The 18,631-nt window shown below is 33.7% G+C and overlaps 1 long non-coding RNA gene and 1 pseudogene across 3 annotated transcripts; one reads left to right on the forward strand and one right to left on the reverse strand.

The window, feature by feature from the left end:
- Positions 1-6,769: 6,769 nt before the first annotated feature.
- On the forward strand, positions 6,770-15,516 carry LOC145798504 (uncharacterized). Of its 2 annotated transcripts, XR_014339455.1 has the most exons (5): positions 6,770-7,235; positions 8,284-8,380; positions 13,474-13,551; positions 14,128-14,225; positions 15,193-15,516. It is a non-coding gene; the product is annotated as an uncharacterized LOC145798504 (long non-coding RNA). The 2 variants fall into 2 exon arrangements; XR_014339456.1 differs by lacking the exon at positions 8,284-8,380 and having other exon boundaries at positions 6,794-7,235.
- LOC114304782 (heat shock 70 kDa protein 4 pseudogene) lies at positions 7,999-13,195 on the reverse strand (annotated as a pseudogene). Its single transcript, XR_014339454.1, has one exon. The product of XR_014339454.1 is annotated as a heat shock 70 kDa protein 4 pseudogene (transcript).
- Positions 15,517-18,631: the final 3,115 nt, after the last annotated feature.

Consider the following 18,631-nt stretch of genomic DNA (forward strand, 5'->3'; position numbering starts at 1 on the left):
TATTTCCCAATCACTTAATGGTTAATAACCCAAATTGGCGATTCGTCATCATCTTTATTGTCATCAATCACATAACTCATATGTTTTAATTCATCAATCTATAATTCATATACTCCCAATAGTAGGAGATTTATTTTAAGGAATGTTTGTAATTCTCCTTATTTTTCAAACAGATCAAAATATTTCACTATTGACATGCTAGATTCTTCAACTTGAATTTAATAGTGAATGCATTACTAATAGCAAATACAAGTTCTTGGTCTTTCAAGTCTATTGAGAATAATAGTTCTAACATTATTCTTATGCAATTTGTAATTCATTAGTTCCCAAAAGAACAGTCATTTAACTTTCTTTAACCATGTCAAAGGTTCATAACTCATGTATAAAATGTAGCATCCCTAAATAAAGTTCCATGTGCTAATCTATAACAGAAATTTCCAAACATAGTCAGCGAAGTGGCAAACATGATAGGATTAAGATCACAAACTCCTCTGCATGGGCACAATTGGGGTTGGATTCGCATCTAAATACTCATAGCCTCACTAAAATAAAATATCAAATAAAATTACAACTGAAAGGAATTTTATCAAATAAGATTGCCAATAACAAAAATCTAACAAATACAAATTATATATTAGTGAATCGAAAAGATACTTCAAGCACTCCTCCATCCGAATCGATGCATGTTCATCAAAGTTGACTGACTTCCAAAAATAAAAATAAAATAAAATAGTATTGAAAATATCATGAAAATAAAATACATGTAGAATCAATTCAATGAGCAACACCCAAAATAAATCAAGTTTACATGTTTCATTTGCAAGATAATCAAGCTATGTGATTTCATTTTTGCAAACCAACAAATGAAAAATTTCACATTCAGAAACACATACATCATATAATAATAATAATAATAATAAACATACTTCTTAATGCTAATTACCCACAATATTTAAGTACTAGTCAAATTTACATGCTACAAAGTTGCAATATTTTTATTATTTATAATGAATTTATATATTAAATAGAAAAAATTGACGATAAGTTCAATTTATGAATTGTTTGAGGCATTGGGTCCACTGGATAAATTTTTTGATGAGAAGTACATGTTTTGTGAAATATTGTGGTGAGAAGTATTTGTTTTGTTTCGGATGACATTTTTTTTTCCAGTTTTGCCCTTTTATGTTTGAATTTTTTTTAACTTATCTGTTCAAATTGTTCAAAAAATTTATCTATTAAAATTTCTATATGTTCAAATTATCTATTGAAAAAATCTATTTGTTAAAATTATCTGTTTAAAATTCTATCTATTGAAATTCACCATATTTAAAATTTATTAGTTTGAAAAGATTTGAGCCTTTTATCTTTGCAAATTTTATTTGCTACAACACAACACACAACAAAATCACAATCAATTCTCTATTTATTTCTCTCTGCACACATAGAAACTCAAATACCCAATTTCCTGCACTTCATTCGTTGCACACTATGAAGATTATGATTGAAAATATGTATTTAACTTTAATCGTTCTACAACAACAGTTAATTACAAATATATATTTTATTTATATATATATATATATATATATATTTTGATTCAAGAGAAGAGTTTAAAACAAAACAACAGAGGGTCTAGGGAAATTAATCCCGTCCAGAGCCAACTTGAAGCAAGTCAGCAGTTAACAAGGAGAGGATGGGTACAGGAGGGTCCTCTTTCAAGATGAGGTGCTCTTGTTGATTTACTCCTAAATTAGCCAAAGCATCTGCACACTGGTTTGCTTCCCTGGGAATTGTTTCTATAGTGCAGTTGCATCTTCGAAGCAGGAAATTGGCATCTTCAACTAGGGCCCTGTAGGGAGAGTTTTCCCTAGCTCCACCTTGGATAAGCTCTAATGCCTGTTGAGAGTCTGTTTCAATTTGTATGTTTGCCAAGCCTTTTTGCTGAATGATGGTAAGGCCGCGGTAGATGCCCCATAGCTCAGCTTCCAAACTGTGACAATTACCTAAGTATCCATAGTAGCCCCAGAGCCAAGTACCAACTTCATCTCGGAGCAGACCTCCATAGCCTGATTGTCCTGGATCCCCTTTAGAGCATCCATCAGTATTCATCTTGAGCTTACCTGCAAGAGGGCAAGACCATGACATTAGTGAAGGTTCCTTAAAGCTGGGGTGAAGTGAATTTTGGAAGGCTGCCTGAGTTTCCAAAGCCTTATTCAGTATGAATTTCACACTGATGTGGGGAGGTTGGGTAGAATTATCCAAAACTTCTTTATTTCTCTCTTTCCAAATAGACCATAAGGCTGTCACAAAAACTGTTGGCCATTGGATATCATGAATAAGGTCCTTGCTCTTGATATTTATCCTAATCCAGTCCTGTAGTGTTGTGTGATGGCTTAGGTGCCACCAATGAAGGTTCCTCAGATTCACCCATAAAACCTTAGCCTTGGGGCAGTTTATGAAGAGGTGAAGCATATCTTCTCTAGTATAGTGGCATCTGGGGCAGACATCTGAATTAGAGAGATGTCTAATAACCCTCATATGATTAGTGAGCAGTCTTTCATGCATGACGAGCCAAAAGAAATGTCTAAGCTTATGGGGAGCCTGGACTTTCCATATCCCATACCAGTTGGTTCCAGCAGAATCGGTGTTGGCAAGAGCTTGGTAGGCTGCAGCTGTAGAAAAGTTGCCACTGGAAGAGCCTCTCCAATGGGGAGTGTCATTATAAGTAACATACCTGGGTCTATGTAGTCTAAGGATGTCATCTGTATTTTGAGAGGATAAGAGGTGCTGGATAGAAGTTAAGTCCCAGTTGCCCTCTTCATCCAGGATGGAGCTGACTTTGGTAGCTGCATCAAGATGAGCTCCCTGGTTTGTAAGGCTCAGGGGTTGGTCTCCGCACCACCAATCAGTCCATAAAGAAATCTGTTCTCCTGTTCCAACATTCCATTTAATGTTCTTTTCCAAAACAATTCTATTTTTAACAATGCTGTGCCAGATATGGGAGGCTTTCCTATCACTGGGCCAATTAGAGAGAGAGTGGTGTTTAAGATACTTGGTTTTGAGGATGGTACACCAAAGCTCGTCAGAGTTGGAGACAAGTTTCCACCCTAGCTTAGCGATAAGAGCAGAATTTTGAGCTCTGATGTTTCTGATTCCTAAGCCTCCATGCTTCTTGCTTTTGCAGACTTGATGCCAGTTAACCAGGTGGACCCTCTTGCGAGTGTCAGTGCTGCCCCATAGAAAATTCCTGTTAAGTTTCTCAATTTGGTCACAGGTGTGGCGAGGGAGTTCCATAGTTTGCATAAGGTGATTAGGCATAGCCGAAGTGACCGCCTTTATCAGGGTTGTTCTACCAGCAAGGGATAGGTTTTTGGCTTTCCATCCAGAAAGTCTTTGAGCCATTTTGTCAAGAATAATTTGAAACACTTGTCATCGTCATCTTCTTCCACCCATACTTCGTCTTTGGAGCATGAGCACAGCAGGAATTGTTGCGCTTTCATTTAAAGTTTATTATTAATTTATTTTTATGATTTAAATTATTTATTTTTGTAAGATTTATCGAGTAGTTCATATACATATCAAAAATTATATTGATATGATATCTATAGTTACGTGATCGGATTACATATTTTTTATACTACTTTAAAAGAAAAACATATTTTTTTTTTTTTATGATAAATGTAATCCAATACATGGTTACCGATATCCGATTAATATGATATTTGATATGATTAAGGTACTCGATGAATCCTACAAAATAAACGGTTCAAATTATAAAAATAAATCTATAATAAACCTTAAATTGAGACACAACAGCAGCAAGCCCTCTTCCCTTTGAGGTATGGGGTTGCTGCTGTATCCTTTGATCAAATTGACACATTGATTAAATTGGAAGAACCCAATTAAATCCTGACAATCATTACCAAAATTGTTTCCTTAAATTTTGTAATTATTATTCCTAGAATTATTTTATTCCAATTGGAACCATAGTATATATGGTTATACATGCCAAACTTCAAAATTTCTATAATTATATTTTAAAAGTTTAAGAGATATAACAATAGAGAGAGTGTTGCACATTTGGCTTTCAGTTTTTTGTTTTTGTTTTTCTTTAAAACACAATCACAGCATAATTATTTTAAGTATAGAAAATAAAAATAAAAATACAAAAAAAATTATTTAGAGATTTTAATTTGAAAAACAAGCGAATTATATATATTAAACTATGAATATAATTTACATATTTTAAATGATGGATATTGATATTATCTATTTAATATGAGTTGTTGTCGAATTATGTTAGCCAATTTCTTTGTATACACTTTTTTTTTAATAATTTTTTTTATATTTATTTTTGTATAAGTGAAAATTATAAAAATATAAAAAAATCGTTTTTTATAGCCAGCTAAATTTAGCTCCAGCACAAAAAGAGCACCGAGTTCCCTCCTATAACAAAAGTGATAATAATCTTGGAGTTGACATCCTTATAATAATAACCTAAAGTGAATCATAAGGAGCTTATCTTATTGAAAATAAGTTTTAATAAAATTGAAATTCAAAATAATTTTTTGTAACAATTTTTTACATGTCGCAGAAAAATTAACAATTACTGACTTTTTTTTTTGCCATGATTTTTATAAATTGTTGCTAAAATTACAATTAGTTATTTTTCAAGTGACAAATTTTTTAAATTGTCCCTGAAAGTTAAAAATTAGTGACATTTTGTTTGTGACGATTTGTTATTAAAACTTTTAATTAATGACATTTTTAGTGACAAAAATTTTAGACTATTGTTGAAAATTAACAATTAGTGACATTTTTTTTAATAATATTTGATAAAAAAAAATGCCATCTCACAAAATCTATGAGATAATAAGTCCACCTATTAGGACTTACACGTAAACCTACCAAAAATTTATCTGTTGAAAATTTAATCCGTTAAAATTCACCAAAGTTCTTTTTTTTCTATATATTGAAATTTATCAAGCATATTTCCCTTAGAGCCTGTTTGTTTTGAAGGATAACACCATGGGATTGGACTATTAGTCCGGATGGACTAATAGTCCGTTGTTTGATATTAATTTTTTACTCCGGACAAATAATCCCCCCGGACTATTAATCCCATATTTGTGGGACTATGCTATCCCATTGGGGGGGGGGAGGGATAGAAACCATGGGATAACTCATCCCATGAGATTAGCTAATAAAATTATATTTTTACCCTCTAGTATTTAATTATGTATTATATTTAGCAGAATTCAATAAATTTTAAATGTCTCAATTTAAAAATAAAATAAAATAATTTAATTTAACTTTTATTTTTGTTTTATTTATTTAATTTTTTAAAATAATTTTTTATAGATATTTTATTGATGTTTTATTTTAAAATTTTGTTTATATTTTATTTAATTTCATTATTTAATTATTATTATTATTATTTAAAATAAATTTATTTAAAATTTTAATTAAAAAATAACATATATTTTTATTGATATTTAATTTATTTAATTTTTTAAAAATAAATTTATTTAATTGTGCAAAAAATAAAATAAAATAAATTTTTATTTAATCTAGCTAAAAATAATTAAAATATTAAAGCTATGTTTAATATTGTTATTACTTCGTAAATAATTGAAAAGGATAAAATAGTTCACAAAAAATAGTTCAATTCAGACATCTAATCCCATGACTAAACAAATATAGGATACAAATCTAGTCCAACTAAATAATCCGGGGACAATGTATCCCAGGACTAATAGTCCGATAGATTACAATCCCCCCTTATCTAGTTCGTCCAAACAAACATACCCTTATTTGTTAAAATTTATCAATTTGAACCGATCTTCTAAGCCTTTTATCTATGCAAATTTTAGTTGCAACAACACAATACAAAATGAGTGTTTGGGAAGTTACTATTTTAATAGGCTATTTTAGTTTTTGGCTATTTTAGGAGGTTAAAATTTTTGTATTTGAAAAGATAGTTGAATTTTTTTGTAATTGGATGTAATGTTTGTAATAGAAAAAATAAATGATTATGAGTTTGATATGGTATTTGCCTTATTGACTATTTTAGCCTATTTTACCTTTCAATGTTATTTTAATAAAATAAAAACTAGAAAAAACTTGTTCCCAAACACCCCACAATACACAATACACAGCAAAATCACAATCAATTCCCTATTTGTTTCTCTCTCTTGGCTTTAGGAAAAAGATTTTGAAGAAAATTTTTAGAAATTTTGTTTGGTTTGTAATTTTTTTCAAAAAAATTTCAAAATTACTTTCGCTCTCCTACACATTAATCAATCATTTTTTCTCTCTCCTCTCTCATTTTCAATCACTTTTTCTCTCACTTACATCTACTCAATTACAACAAAATATTAAATTATTCCAAACTCTCAAACTTCAAAACTATTTTCAAAATATACAACCAAACAAACTATAAAAATTTCTAAATTCTCTTCTCAAAATATTTTTTGAAAACTTATCTTCCAAAGTCAAACCAAACAAGGCCTTATGAATGAAATCATAGTCAAGGCTCCTTTGACTAAGATTTTAGAATTAAAAAAAATACAAAAAGATAAAATAAACTATATAAGTTAATAAGATAAAATATTACTTTTTACTTATAATCATTACATTTTTTCTTTCACAAAAATTAAAAAAATCTCAAAATAAAAACTAAACGAGGTTAAAATAACCATGCTAAAATAGTCTTAGACTAAAAAAATTGATTATATTAACCAATACCAAACGAGCTAGGGAGATAAACAATTGCCTTATTCTTACTTTAATCATTCTACAACAACAATTAATTACAAATATATACTTTATTTATAGAGAGAGAGAGAGAGAGAGAGAGAGATAAGAGTTAATTTGAAAGAGACTATGACTAGATTCATAACTTGCAACACTTGTTATCATCATCATCTTCTTCAACCAATACTTTGTCCATAGTGCAATCAAATCTGTGAGCATTAATTTGAGACAGAGAAAATGAATCTATGACTAGATCCATGATTTGCAATACTTGTCATCTTCATCTTCTTCAACCCATACTTTGTCCATGTGGTTGTCAAATCTGTGAGTTTCATTTGGGCAACGCACCACCAGCGAGAAGCTTCTGAATCTATACGTCGGCCAGATTTAGTGGTTGAGGGTTCAGATCCTCGCCGTTTTGGAAGTCGATCGCCGCTCCGACGACTTCGAATCCATCCTGTCGGCCAGATCTACCTCAGGTACGACTTGTGTCTTCAGAGATCTCCAGAATCACAACCTATGAGAGAGAAGAGGAAGAGATGGAAGGAATAATGCGAAGCGGGTTCACTGCTGTGCCCCTCCCTGTTGTGTTCCGTCTAAAATGGCACAGTTTCATCTTCCTCTTTTTTCTTTTTTCTTTTTGCTTTTTTTCTTAATTTTTTTTTTTAATTTTAGACTTTAGGTTAGAATTTAGGATTTAATTCTTAAAATTTATAATTTTTATTTTACGATTTAAAAATAAATTTTTTTTTTTTTTTTAGAGTTTAAGGTTTAATTCTTAAAATTTATTATTATTATTTTTTTATTTTTAGAATTTAGGATTTAGCATTTAATTTTTAAAATTTAATTTTTTTATTTTAAGATTTAGGATTTAGGTTTAATTATTTATTCATTTATTTATTTTTTATCTTAGGTTTAGGTTTAGAATTTAGGGTTTAAGATTTAGGCCAAGTTTGGCAATCTCAATATAATCTATCTTTTTATTTTTTTTTAATCACATCATCTCTCTATTTTTCAGCACATCTTTTCGTAAAAAGACAAAAAGTGCACTTATTTATTATCTCAAATTTTTAAAATTTTTTTTTTATTATTTTAAGACTTAGGCCTCGTTTGGGGAGTGGTTATTTTAGCCAAAAAGTCAAAAAGCCAACTAAAACTTGTCACATCACCTCTCTACTTTTCTGCACATCTTTTCATAAAAAGCCAAAAAATTACTAAAATTGCCTGTTCGCAAACGAGGCCTTAGGATTTAGGTTTAATTCTTAAAACTTATTTTTTTTATTTTAAGATTTAAGATTTAGGATAAAGTGTAATTTATCTTGTCAAAAAAAATGAGAAATTTTATTTCCACACTACTTCTGGGTACCTCTATTTACACACCACAAATCCTTTTATTACATACCACTTACTCAGTTCACACCATACACAAATTAAAACTTTTAATTTTATCTCAATACACACCACTAATTTTTAAATAATACCAAATTATCCAACACATCAATTCGATATATGAACTCAATGGCATAGGCTTTGCATTGCTTATGATCTGTGATTCATCATTGTCGCTTTATCTCTCCTCAATTCTCCGATTTCCCTGCGACTCTCCTGTAGCGATTCCGATCAGGTGCCATAAATATATGTATATACATACGTGTATGTATCTGTATAATCAATTTGATATCGCAATTTTAGCCTTCGATTTCGTGCATGGCTTTGTATACATGTGTAGATTCGTGTGTTTGTTCAATCAATCTATTTCAGTGAGGTGTTTGTTTATAGTAATCATCAATAATTAAGCGTTTTTCGTTTTTAGGGTTCATAGTATAAGAAAATCTCTAAATCGTGCATTTTTTGATCTTATCACATCATTATCAGCATTTTGTTATCATATATTGTTCAGTGATCTTTTTACAGTGAATGTTGTTATTAGAAGCAATCGCAATTTGTTTTAGTTGATTAGTTTTCGCAATTTCTTAACAAGGTGATGATATTTCATAGGTCCTTGAAGGTGCATTTGATTTCTTTTGTATGTTGTAGGTCTGTTTTAGAATCATATGTTGCAAAAATGAGAGAAATTTATATAAAACTAACCAATGAAAATAGTGGGTTTAAAACCTTAATTTCTGTGCTTCTGTATTATTCTGAAAATTTTGAGAATAATTTGCCAAGGGAAACAATTATTCAGTAACTCTGTTTTCAGATTTTCCTCATCATCAACTCCACAACCTAAATCTATTTTCTATGCTTCTTTTATTATCAGATCTGGCTCTTTTAACTTCGGTAGAACTCTCTCTCCTCTTTTCTCTTTTTTGATGCCTCTTCGGAGGGTTTCCTGGGTAGATTTAGCTACTATGAACAATCAAAGATGCCTTTCTCTTAAATTAATTAAAATTTCTATTTTCAATCACATATCATCTCTGGTTTACTCATATTTTGATTTCTTTCACTGACTTTTTTGATAAAAAGGGACTCATAATTTTAGCCCAGACAATGCCAATTTGTATCAAGACAACAAAATCTAAAACATTCCAGCTGGCTTCGAACAAAATTACCATTAAAACCGTTCAAAGCCTCAAATGTAGCAATTCTAGTACAGATAATAAAAATAAATTTCAAATATTCAAAGAGACAATAAATAAACCAAAGACAAGGAAACCACAATCTTAGTCAACCTCCTCGATCTTAGGGCCAGCACCACTTCCACTGGCAGCAGGAACATCATTGTCATCGTCCATGGCACCACCACCCATGCCATCACCTGCACCCTTGTACATCTTTGCAATGATTGGGTTACAGATGCTCTCAAGTTCCTTCATCTTATCCTCAAACTCATCTGGCTCAGCAAGCTGGTTTCCCTCCAGCCACTGGATTGACTGCTCAATCGCATCTTCAATTTTCTTCTTATCATTTGCAGAAAGTTTGGCAGTAATCTTCTCGTCCTTGACTGTATTCCTCATGTTGTATGCATAGTTCTCCAATGCATTCTTTGCCTCAATCTTTTTCTTGTGCTCTTCATCCTCAGACTTGTATTTCTCTGCTTCTTGAACCATCTTCTCGATTTCCTCCTTAGAGAGCCTACCCTTGTCGTTAGTGATGGTAATCTTGTTCTTCTGCCCCGTGGTCTTGTCCTCGGCAGATACATTGAGGATGCCATTGGCGTCTATGTGAAAGCACACTGTGATCTGAGGAACACCCCTAGGAGCCGAAGGAATGCCAGAGAGTTCAAATTTTCCCAGCAAGTTGTTGTCCCTGGTCCTTGTTCTCTCACCTTCATAGACATGAATTAACACACCGGGCTTGTGGTCTAAGTATGTAGAGAAGACTTGCTCTTTCTTTGTCGGGATCGTGGTGTTCCTAGGAATCAACATGTTCATGACACCACCAACAGTTTCCAAACCAAGAGAGAGATGTGTGACATCCAACAACAAGAGGTCCTGGACCTTCTCATTACCCTCACCACTCAAAACAGCAGCTTGGACAGTAGCACCATAAGCAACAGCCTCATCAGGGTTGATGCTCTTGCAAAGCTCCTTCCCGTTGAAGAAGTCCTGCAAAAGCTGCTGGACTTTGGCAATTCTAGTAGATCCACCAACAAGAACAACATCATCAACACTGCTCTTGGCCATCTTAGAGTCCCTCAAACACTTCTCGTCCGGTTCCGTACACTTCCTGAAGAGATCCATGTTGAGTTCCTCAAATCTGGCTCGAGTAATAGTGGAATAGAAATCAATACCCTCGTAAAGGGAATCAATTTCAATGGTGGTTTGGGCAGTGGAGGAGAGAGTCCTCTTTGCCCTCTCATAAGAAGTCCTCAATCTCCTCAGAGCTCTGGGGTTACCACTGATGTCCTTCTTGTTCTTCCTCTTGAAGTCCTGAACAAAATGGTTCACCATTCTATTGTTAAAATCTTCACCTCCGAGATGGGTATCTCCAGCAGTGGCATTCACCTCAAAAATACCCTCTTCAATGGTGAAAAGAGAGACATCAAAAGTACCACCACCGAGATCAAAGGTCAACATATTCTTCTCGCCAACACCGGTTGCCTTTTCGTCAAGACCATAAGCAATGGCAGCAGCAGTGGGTTCATTGATGATACGCATCACATTGAGACCAGCAATTACACCAACATCCTTTGTTGCCTGACGTTGAGAATCATTGAAGTAGGCAGGGACAGTGACCACAACATTTTTCACAATGGAACCAAGGAACGCCTCTGCAATCTCATGCATCTTGATGAGAACCATGGAAGAAATTTCCTCAGCTGCAAACTACTTGTCCTCACCATTGTAGTTGACAACAATCATGGGTAGGGCTGCAAATGAACCAAGCTGTTCATGAACAAGCTCGAGCTCGGCTCGTTAAGGCTCGTTTAAGCTCGGTTCGCTTACTAAATAAACGAGCTCGAGCTTAAATTTTAAGCTCGTTTAACAAACGAGTTCAGTAATACTCGGCTCGATATGCTCGCGAGCCCAAATATATATATGTGTAATTATATTATATATTATTTATATATAATTATATAATATATTAAACTTTAAAAAAAAAAATTTCTATTATATTTGTGTAAATTTAATTAATAAAATTTAAACTGCACAAGTTTATTTCTATAATATATATGCTTGTACACACACACATATATATATATATATATATAGCAATTTTGGAATTATTTGCTTTTCTTGAGTGGAGAAATATTGGGCCATGTGGGGGAGTTTTATAAGCACTCATTCTTGACCACACTTCTGTCTTGGACCGATGTGGGACTTTCTTGTGCAAGTCCTCTCAGCAACAAAACAAGTGTATCAAATGTCAAACAAATTTTGTCCCACATCGTCTCTACACAATGGTGTTCAGATAAAGGGATCTCTATTTATGTCTAGTGTAGTAGGCTTCATGTCTTCCATTAGTTTGACTTGGCTAACGAGCCACAACAAGCCGAGCTCAAGTTAGACAAATTTTGTGCGAGCCGAGCTCGAGCCAGTATACTTGGGCTCGTTTCAAGCTCGAGCCAGTATACTTGGGCTCGTTTCGAGCTCGAGCCGAGCTCGAACATTGATAAACTCGACTCGGCTCGGCTCGATTACACCCCTAATCATGGGTTTATCACCTGGACCAGGAATGACCTTGGAAGGCTACAACTTGATGTCACCCTGCACAGATGCATATGCGAACCTCCTACCAATCAACCTCTTTGCATCGAAGACAGTGTTGATGGGGTTCATGATGACCTGGTTCTTGGCAGCATCGCCTACGAGACGCTCAGTGTCGGTGAAGGCGACATAGGTGGGGGGTGGTACGGTTGCCTTGGTCGACATATCAAATTTTAGACTTTTAATACCCGACATATCAATCGATATAGGATTGCATTACAAATATTTGTAAGTATCCTAGTATGATTCTATGGCTCAATGTTGCAATGTATCTTGGGGTTTAAGTAATTAGGTGCATTATGGAGGTAAATATGATTCTCTTGAAGTGCTTTGCAGTAGCATAGCTGGTTCTTGTGGCAAGTTTCTTTTGTGTTCTTCATTTTACTTTGTCTGTTGTGATTATTGTTAATCAAAATTCACTAAACACAGCTTTTTGCCCATTTTTAACCAAATTCACTAAACACAGCTTTTTGTCTATTTTTTCACAAACAAATTAATTGTGAAGTGTCTTACTTGCACAAAACAGTCTGTTTCATCACTTGGTGCCAGAGGGGATACAGTACTTAGTCCAAGTATAGCACTTGGCTGCCAATTGGTTGTTTTCACTGCCAGTGATCAACTTTATTCTATTGAATTATTGGTGATTCTGTTCACTTTATTGGTAGTTTCTGACTGGGTAAAGGAATTCATCTTGTAACTGTCAAACTTTATATACTTTTGTCTAATTCAGATCTAAAGTTAAAGGTTCTTATAATTCATGTAACTACACTTGAATATTGCATTATGGTTTGGATTTCAATGGTTAAATTATCAGTGTAATGCCCTTCAATCTTCTTATATTAATTCCAAGTATTACTGCAGTCTTTGCATATTGTATGATAGGTTCTTGGTGATTGAATCAGTGTCGCTTTTAACTTGTCATGGTAAATTTGGTCATATTCCAAATCTCTTTGTGCTTACTTTTAGCTATTCTACATGTAATTTTACTACTCAATTTCTTGTTATGAAGAAGCATGTTTGTGAATTGGACATTTAGAGACCTCTATGCATAGATCTTGTATTAAAAAAAAAAATAGATTGATCTGATAATTATAAACACATCATTTCATCACATGTGTATGAAAAAAATTGGACAATATTAGGCAGAGCCACTTTGTTTAACTAAAACAAAATGTGTGAGATTGAACAGAAACATTTCCTCCTTGTATCTTAAGAATCTGATTTAGTGGGTGCAATTTGAGGTCTTACATCACACCCACTTTCACAAAGAGAGAGACAGAGAGAGAGAGACAGAGAGAGAGAGAGAGAGAGAGGCAGAGAGAGAGACAGGGACAAGGGCAGGGGTCTCTTCAAGATCCACAAACAATGGTTAGAATTGTATTGAATTGAGGCAAGTTGAAACATTTATGATTATGAAATAGACAAGGCAAATAACGCCACAATGCACAAAAGTGAACGTAGGTCTCAAAATAATGCTTATGATTTGGTTTTTGGCACTTTGAGTATCACTTATGGTCTCTGCATTTAAAATAGTTGAGCTGAGTTATTATGCCTGTTGAATTTTCAGGGGCAACCAAAGTGTGTCACTCCAACATTCAGCTTGGCGCCTCTTGTGCCTAGGTTGTCTGTACTTCTTGGCATTTAGGTATATCTTCTGAAATAAGTATAAAGTAAGTTTACTAGTATCAGATGTCATGGCTGAGTTGTGGGTGGTCTCATTTTGATTTTAAAAGATCCAACACAAGTCACAGATGATTTTAAAAGATTTGTACTTGGTCTCATTTTGATAACCAATAACAAATTTTCAGCACAAGGGTGTTAAAGTAATGTGAAAGTATATGCTGAATTCAGATGTGGCCTTGAGAAAAACGTAAGCTCGTTTGTTTAAGATTATGGATTTTCTTGTGAGATCTTGTGTTCAAATTTGTTGTTGTCAAGACCAGTAGTTAAATGAGTGTCTCCCTTACTAGCCAACCACCAATGCAGTATTCATTAAAAAGCAAAATCATGAAACGAAGCATTTGGATCATAATATTATTTGTTATTAGACATCGCCTCAAAACGTGCTTAGATTTGAAGTGCTGAGTTACTTAAGATGCTGAAAGTGGCAATGCATTATCTTTGTGACTGATTTTATGTTCTTATGATTATCTATGATGTCTCTGTCTTCTGTGTTTTTCCACCTTCAAGTTGTAATTTTTTCTATTTGGTGGATCTGCAGGTATGTGAGCAACCTTGGTAATAAGAGAGTTGAACTCTTTGATATGGGAGCAGGTGCTAGTGATCCTACAGCAGATGACAATGTTCAAATGGCGTCAGGTGAGATCAGGACCCTCTTCATGTCTGCATCTGAACAATTTGTTAAGTATGGTGTATTATTATGAAGACAAAAGTTGTCCATGTTTTCTATGCTTCTCGTGTTTGTTGTTATTGAATGCCCCAAATGTGATTCGTGGCTTATTTGTTTTTGTTGTTAATTCGTTTTCTGCAAATTAGTAATTCTTAGGCCCTAAGTTCTATGATTAGCAGCTTGGATTTTTTCTGCTATTAAGAACTTCTTGGTGGTAGAATCCTATTATATTTCTGCTGGAATTGAAATCTGCCTTCACCTTTTTCTGTAGCTAGTAGCCAATGAATGTAATGATGTTAATGGGTGTGAATTATGATTGTTGCATATGGAATGAGTACATGAACTGGGAGTAGGTAATAGATATAAAAGGGATGTGTTCAGAAATGGAAAATGAAGTTTTTAACGTGTTTTAGCTTAGTACTTAAGTGAATTATCTGGTTATATTTCTTTTACTTTGTCTTATTATCTTGCTAATGTTGTGGTCATGATGTGGCAGATTGAGTTTGTTTGTTTGTTTTTTTTTTTTTTTTTCCCAGTAATCTATATATTGGTATTAAGAATTAATGAAAGATTAAAGGGTTTTCGTAGCATTTCATTTATGATCCTAGACTTTGCTTTTAACAATCCCATGGATTCCTCACATGAGATAGAAAAGATTGAAAATATTTTTATCATGCATCAATCATCCAATGTTATTAGTTATAATTCTCTGTATAAGCGTGTCAGTTAAACAATGTTGAGCTCAACTATGAACCATGCAAGGTAATCATTCTTCATCTTGTTTTCACAACATCAATGTAAACTGTGTCTATCTGGGAGTAATTATTTCCAAATTTTTGTAGCAAGTTGATTTAGTTTAATCTTTGTTAACTCTTGAATATTGATAGTGAATTTTGGACGGCTTTGTGTACTAAGATTTATGTGTGATTGCTACAGATACTACAGTTGGCACATTAAATTGCAATCTATTAAATTAATCTATCTATTAAATTAATCTATCATTGGATAATTTTTAATTGGTAATCTATTTGAGAGTTTGGCCTATTCTATGCAGGTCCTGCAAGCTTGCATCAATTTGAAGCTTAGGAGCTCTCTGCTAGATTTTGAATGCCATTTTAACGAAGCCATTGAGAAGAAGAAGTGATGAGTTGAGTTTACAAAATAGGACAATCATCCATTCAGTAAATTCATTCAGTATATAGTATCATTTCAGAAAACAGTGCATTCTATCAATCAGAAAATAATTATAATTGAAAATAACTTTACAACATTGTTACTCACAGTAGGTTCCTTGATACACGTGCTATAAAGCACTAAAGATGCGGCGTCCAACCTAAACAAACAAATACAAGCACAACGATTTAATACACAATTCATTCATTCAATCGGTTTTTTCGATCAGTTTCCATTCATTGTTCACTCATTTGGTTCTAACTCTTGTTCTATACTTTATTCGTGTTCATGAGATGCAATGCACATGAAAACAATTTAAAACCATGCAAACAGAGGCCCGGAAGGAGGAAAAGAGGAGTGGAAACGAAACCCGGACCAACCTGACTTCTGCATGTGCGAGAGTTCTGGCCACACGTGGGACCTTCCCCGCATGTGCCTCCCGCATGTGCAATTTAAGCAGAATGCTTGCCTTGGCTGCCCTCTTTTCTGCACATCCGGGGCCCCAAGCCGCACGTGCGGTGCTGGGTCTGCTTGACTCCGAAAATCTACTCTTGTTTGGGTCTTCGATTTCACCGCATTTTAGTCTCAAATTCATATGTTTCAATCCATAAATTTATATAAACAACTGTGAATTTGGACCCTCAACAGTAAAGGGAGATCAAAATAGAGATTAAAACTTGAAATCAACTCCCAAAGTTTCAATTTGAAAAGATTAAATTTCATTTGAGTATCAAAATAGAGATTAAAACTTGAAATCAACTCCCAAAGTTTCAATTTGAAAAGATTAAATTTCATTTGAGTAACAAAACATAAACTATGTGTCTCAAAGCTTCAAGTTCAAAACTCATGAAGAAATCCCTTGAATTTATGAGGTTCATGCAAGAAATTATGTATAACTACAAGAAACAACAAGGATATGAAAAATTCATGCCATGCAAGGTGAATTTAAGAGTTAATTCACTCATTCCTTTCATAAGAAGCCATGCGTGTAGTAAACCTATACCCACATACCAAACTTTCAATTACACCTAAATTTTTCTTGGCTAATCTTAAATTCCATGAGTTATGAGCATAAGTCTTCAAGTACATGAGATTAGAGAGGAGAATTCTTACCTAGAGTGAGTGAATTGTGAAGAACAAGGTGTAGTTGCAATGGTTTTCATAAGCTTCTCTTATTTCTCTATGTTTAGCTCTCACTCTCAAAAGTCTTTCCCTCTTTCTCTACGTGTAGTGCACCAAGAGCCACCAACTCTCACTTATTTGCCTTTTCTTGCTATCCAACTTGATGAGTAGGGTTAAGGATTAATTAAGCTCTAATTAATCTTAAGCATTGATAAATTATCGGTTTATCTAATTAAATCAAATTCAATCATATTAATTAAATAATGATTAAGACCCCCATTTTTTGGAGACTCCCACAACCCCCTTTGGATCTATATCATTGATGGTGTGGTCCCTACACATACATGAGTAGGTTCCATACATACATCAATGGTGGAGATCCAAAAGGTGTTGTGGGGGTCGTAAAAAAATGGGGGTCTCAAGCATTTTTATATCATTTATGATCTCAATTACACTAATTTTAAATAAATTAATGTGAATTAGGCTCTAATTCTCATCCTATTATGTAATTCTACCTTGTTAAAATTAGTGAATCAGACAGGTTTATTTCATCTTGTAACAACCCAAAAAACCAAGCATAAATACATCCACCAACATATATAAATGATAGCATAAATCAGAGTAAATAATCCTTTCATTTTCTGAAGTTAAAGGCACGAAAGAGTTTCGCAAAATAATGCCCTATTGGCTTACATCTTGCCAAGCCTTGGCTTGGTTACAACAAAATGAGCTTCGCTTAGTACAGGTTTAGCCCTAGGCTATACAAATGAACGAAATATGAAGCTCTTGCTTCTCAAAAATCCATCCAATGCTATTGTCTTGGTGGAGGCATGCCTTCATTCCCTGAAAATGTTATTCCCAAATAGGATGAGCCACAGCCCAGTAGAGATTATCTAGCACAATATATGAAACTTAGCAGAGGTATAAGTACAAGTGGATGAACAATGTCCGTGATAGAAACTTTATATACTCACAAGATATCAATTTCAAGTCTTAATCCATTTACTTGCAATTTACATTTTGATTACTTCTCTTTCTCAATTCATGAGCCAAATTCATTATTTCACAATACCCGAACTGAGACTACAACTCATTTACTTTCAAACATATAGCACATATGCACAAACACTTCAAACTTCCGTTTCACGGATATTTCGTCGGCGGGCAGCCGCCAAACGGGACCCATGTAAACGTAGGCTATATAAGCACTACAATTGCCATTTTACGGATATTTCGTCTACGGGCTAGGCCCCATGTATAATTTCGGAACTTTCACCCAGGATACTCCGGCCAACTTAATTATAATGGAGTCCAACCCCTTTCTCCTCCCGAACAAATATCCATACATATGCAATGCATTTACAAAAGGATAATCACACTTGAAGCGCATCCCCTTTCCACTTCCAAACACAAGTATATATGCAATGTATATAACCACGGTCATATTCAATGACAACTATCAAAAGTTTTGTTTCAATTTACCTAATCCACATGCCATTTCTACAATAATCCAAAGCTATCCTCCACTGATAGCTCAAAACAATTATTTCTAAACAGATATTTAATCTCAACAGATAATCTATTCAAAACCTCCAAAGAATAAGTTAATACATGACCAATTCCATCATTTACCTCAATACCCTCTAAATTCCACATTCTCAATACCAATTTCAATTATTGTTCAAAATGATAGTTTAACCCAATTAGGGTAATTTCCCCCATTTTCCCAAATATTATCCAAGTGCCAAAATCATAAAATTAGACATAGCACAACATCATTTTCAAACCCCACAAACTTTAATTTCATCTATACCCAAAACCCCTCTGTATACTTTATACCTCAAACCCTAGGTTTGTTTAATATATCTCAAATCACGCCATTGTTACACAAGAGACAATAACTTAGCTAAATATCATAAAAAGGTGTAGAAAGATCCCTAACTCAAAGGAAGAAGATGAACCACACAAGAGACAAACTCCAAGAGTGCCGAAACCCACTTCTATTTGGATCAAAATGTAAATCTTGACGAGCTCCACCTATTTCTCAGAGGCACTAGGGTGGAAATCCTAAGGGATCTAG

The sequence above is a fragment of the Camellia sinensis genome, chromosome 9, assembly GCF_055761805.1.
Source record: "Camellia sinensis isolate YWXY chromosome 9, ASM5576180v1, whole genome shotgun sequence".
NCBI lineage: Eukaryota > Viridiplantae > Streptophyta > Magnoliopsida > Ericales > Theaceae > Camellia > Camellia sinensis.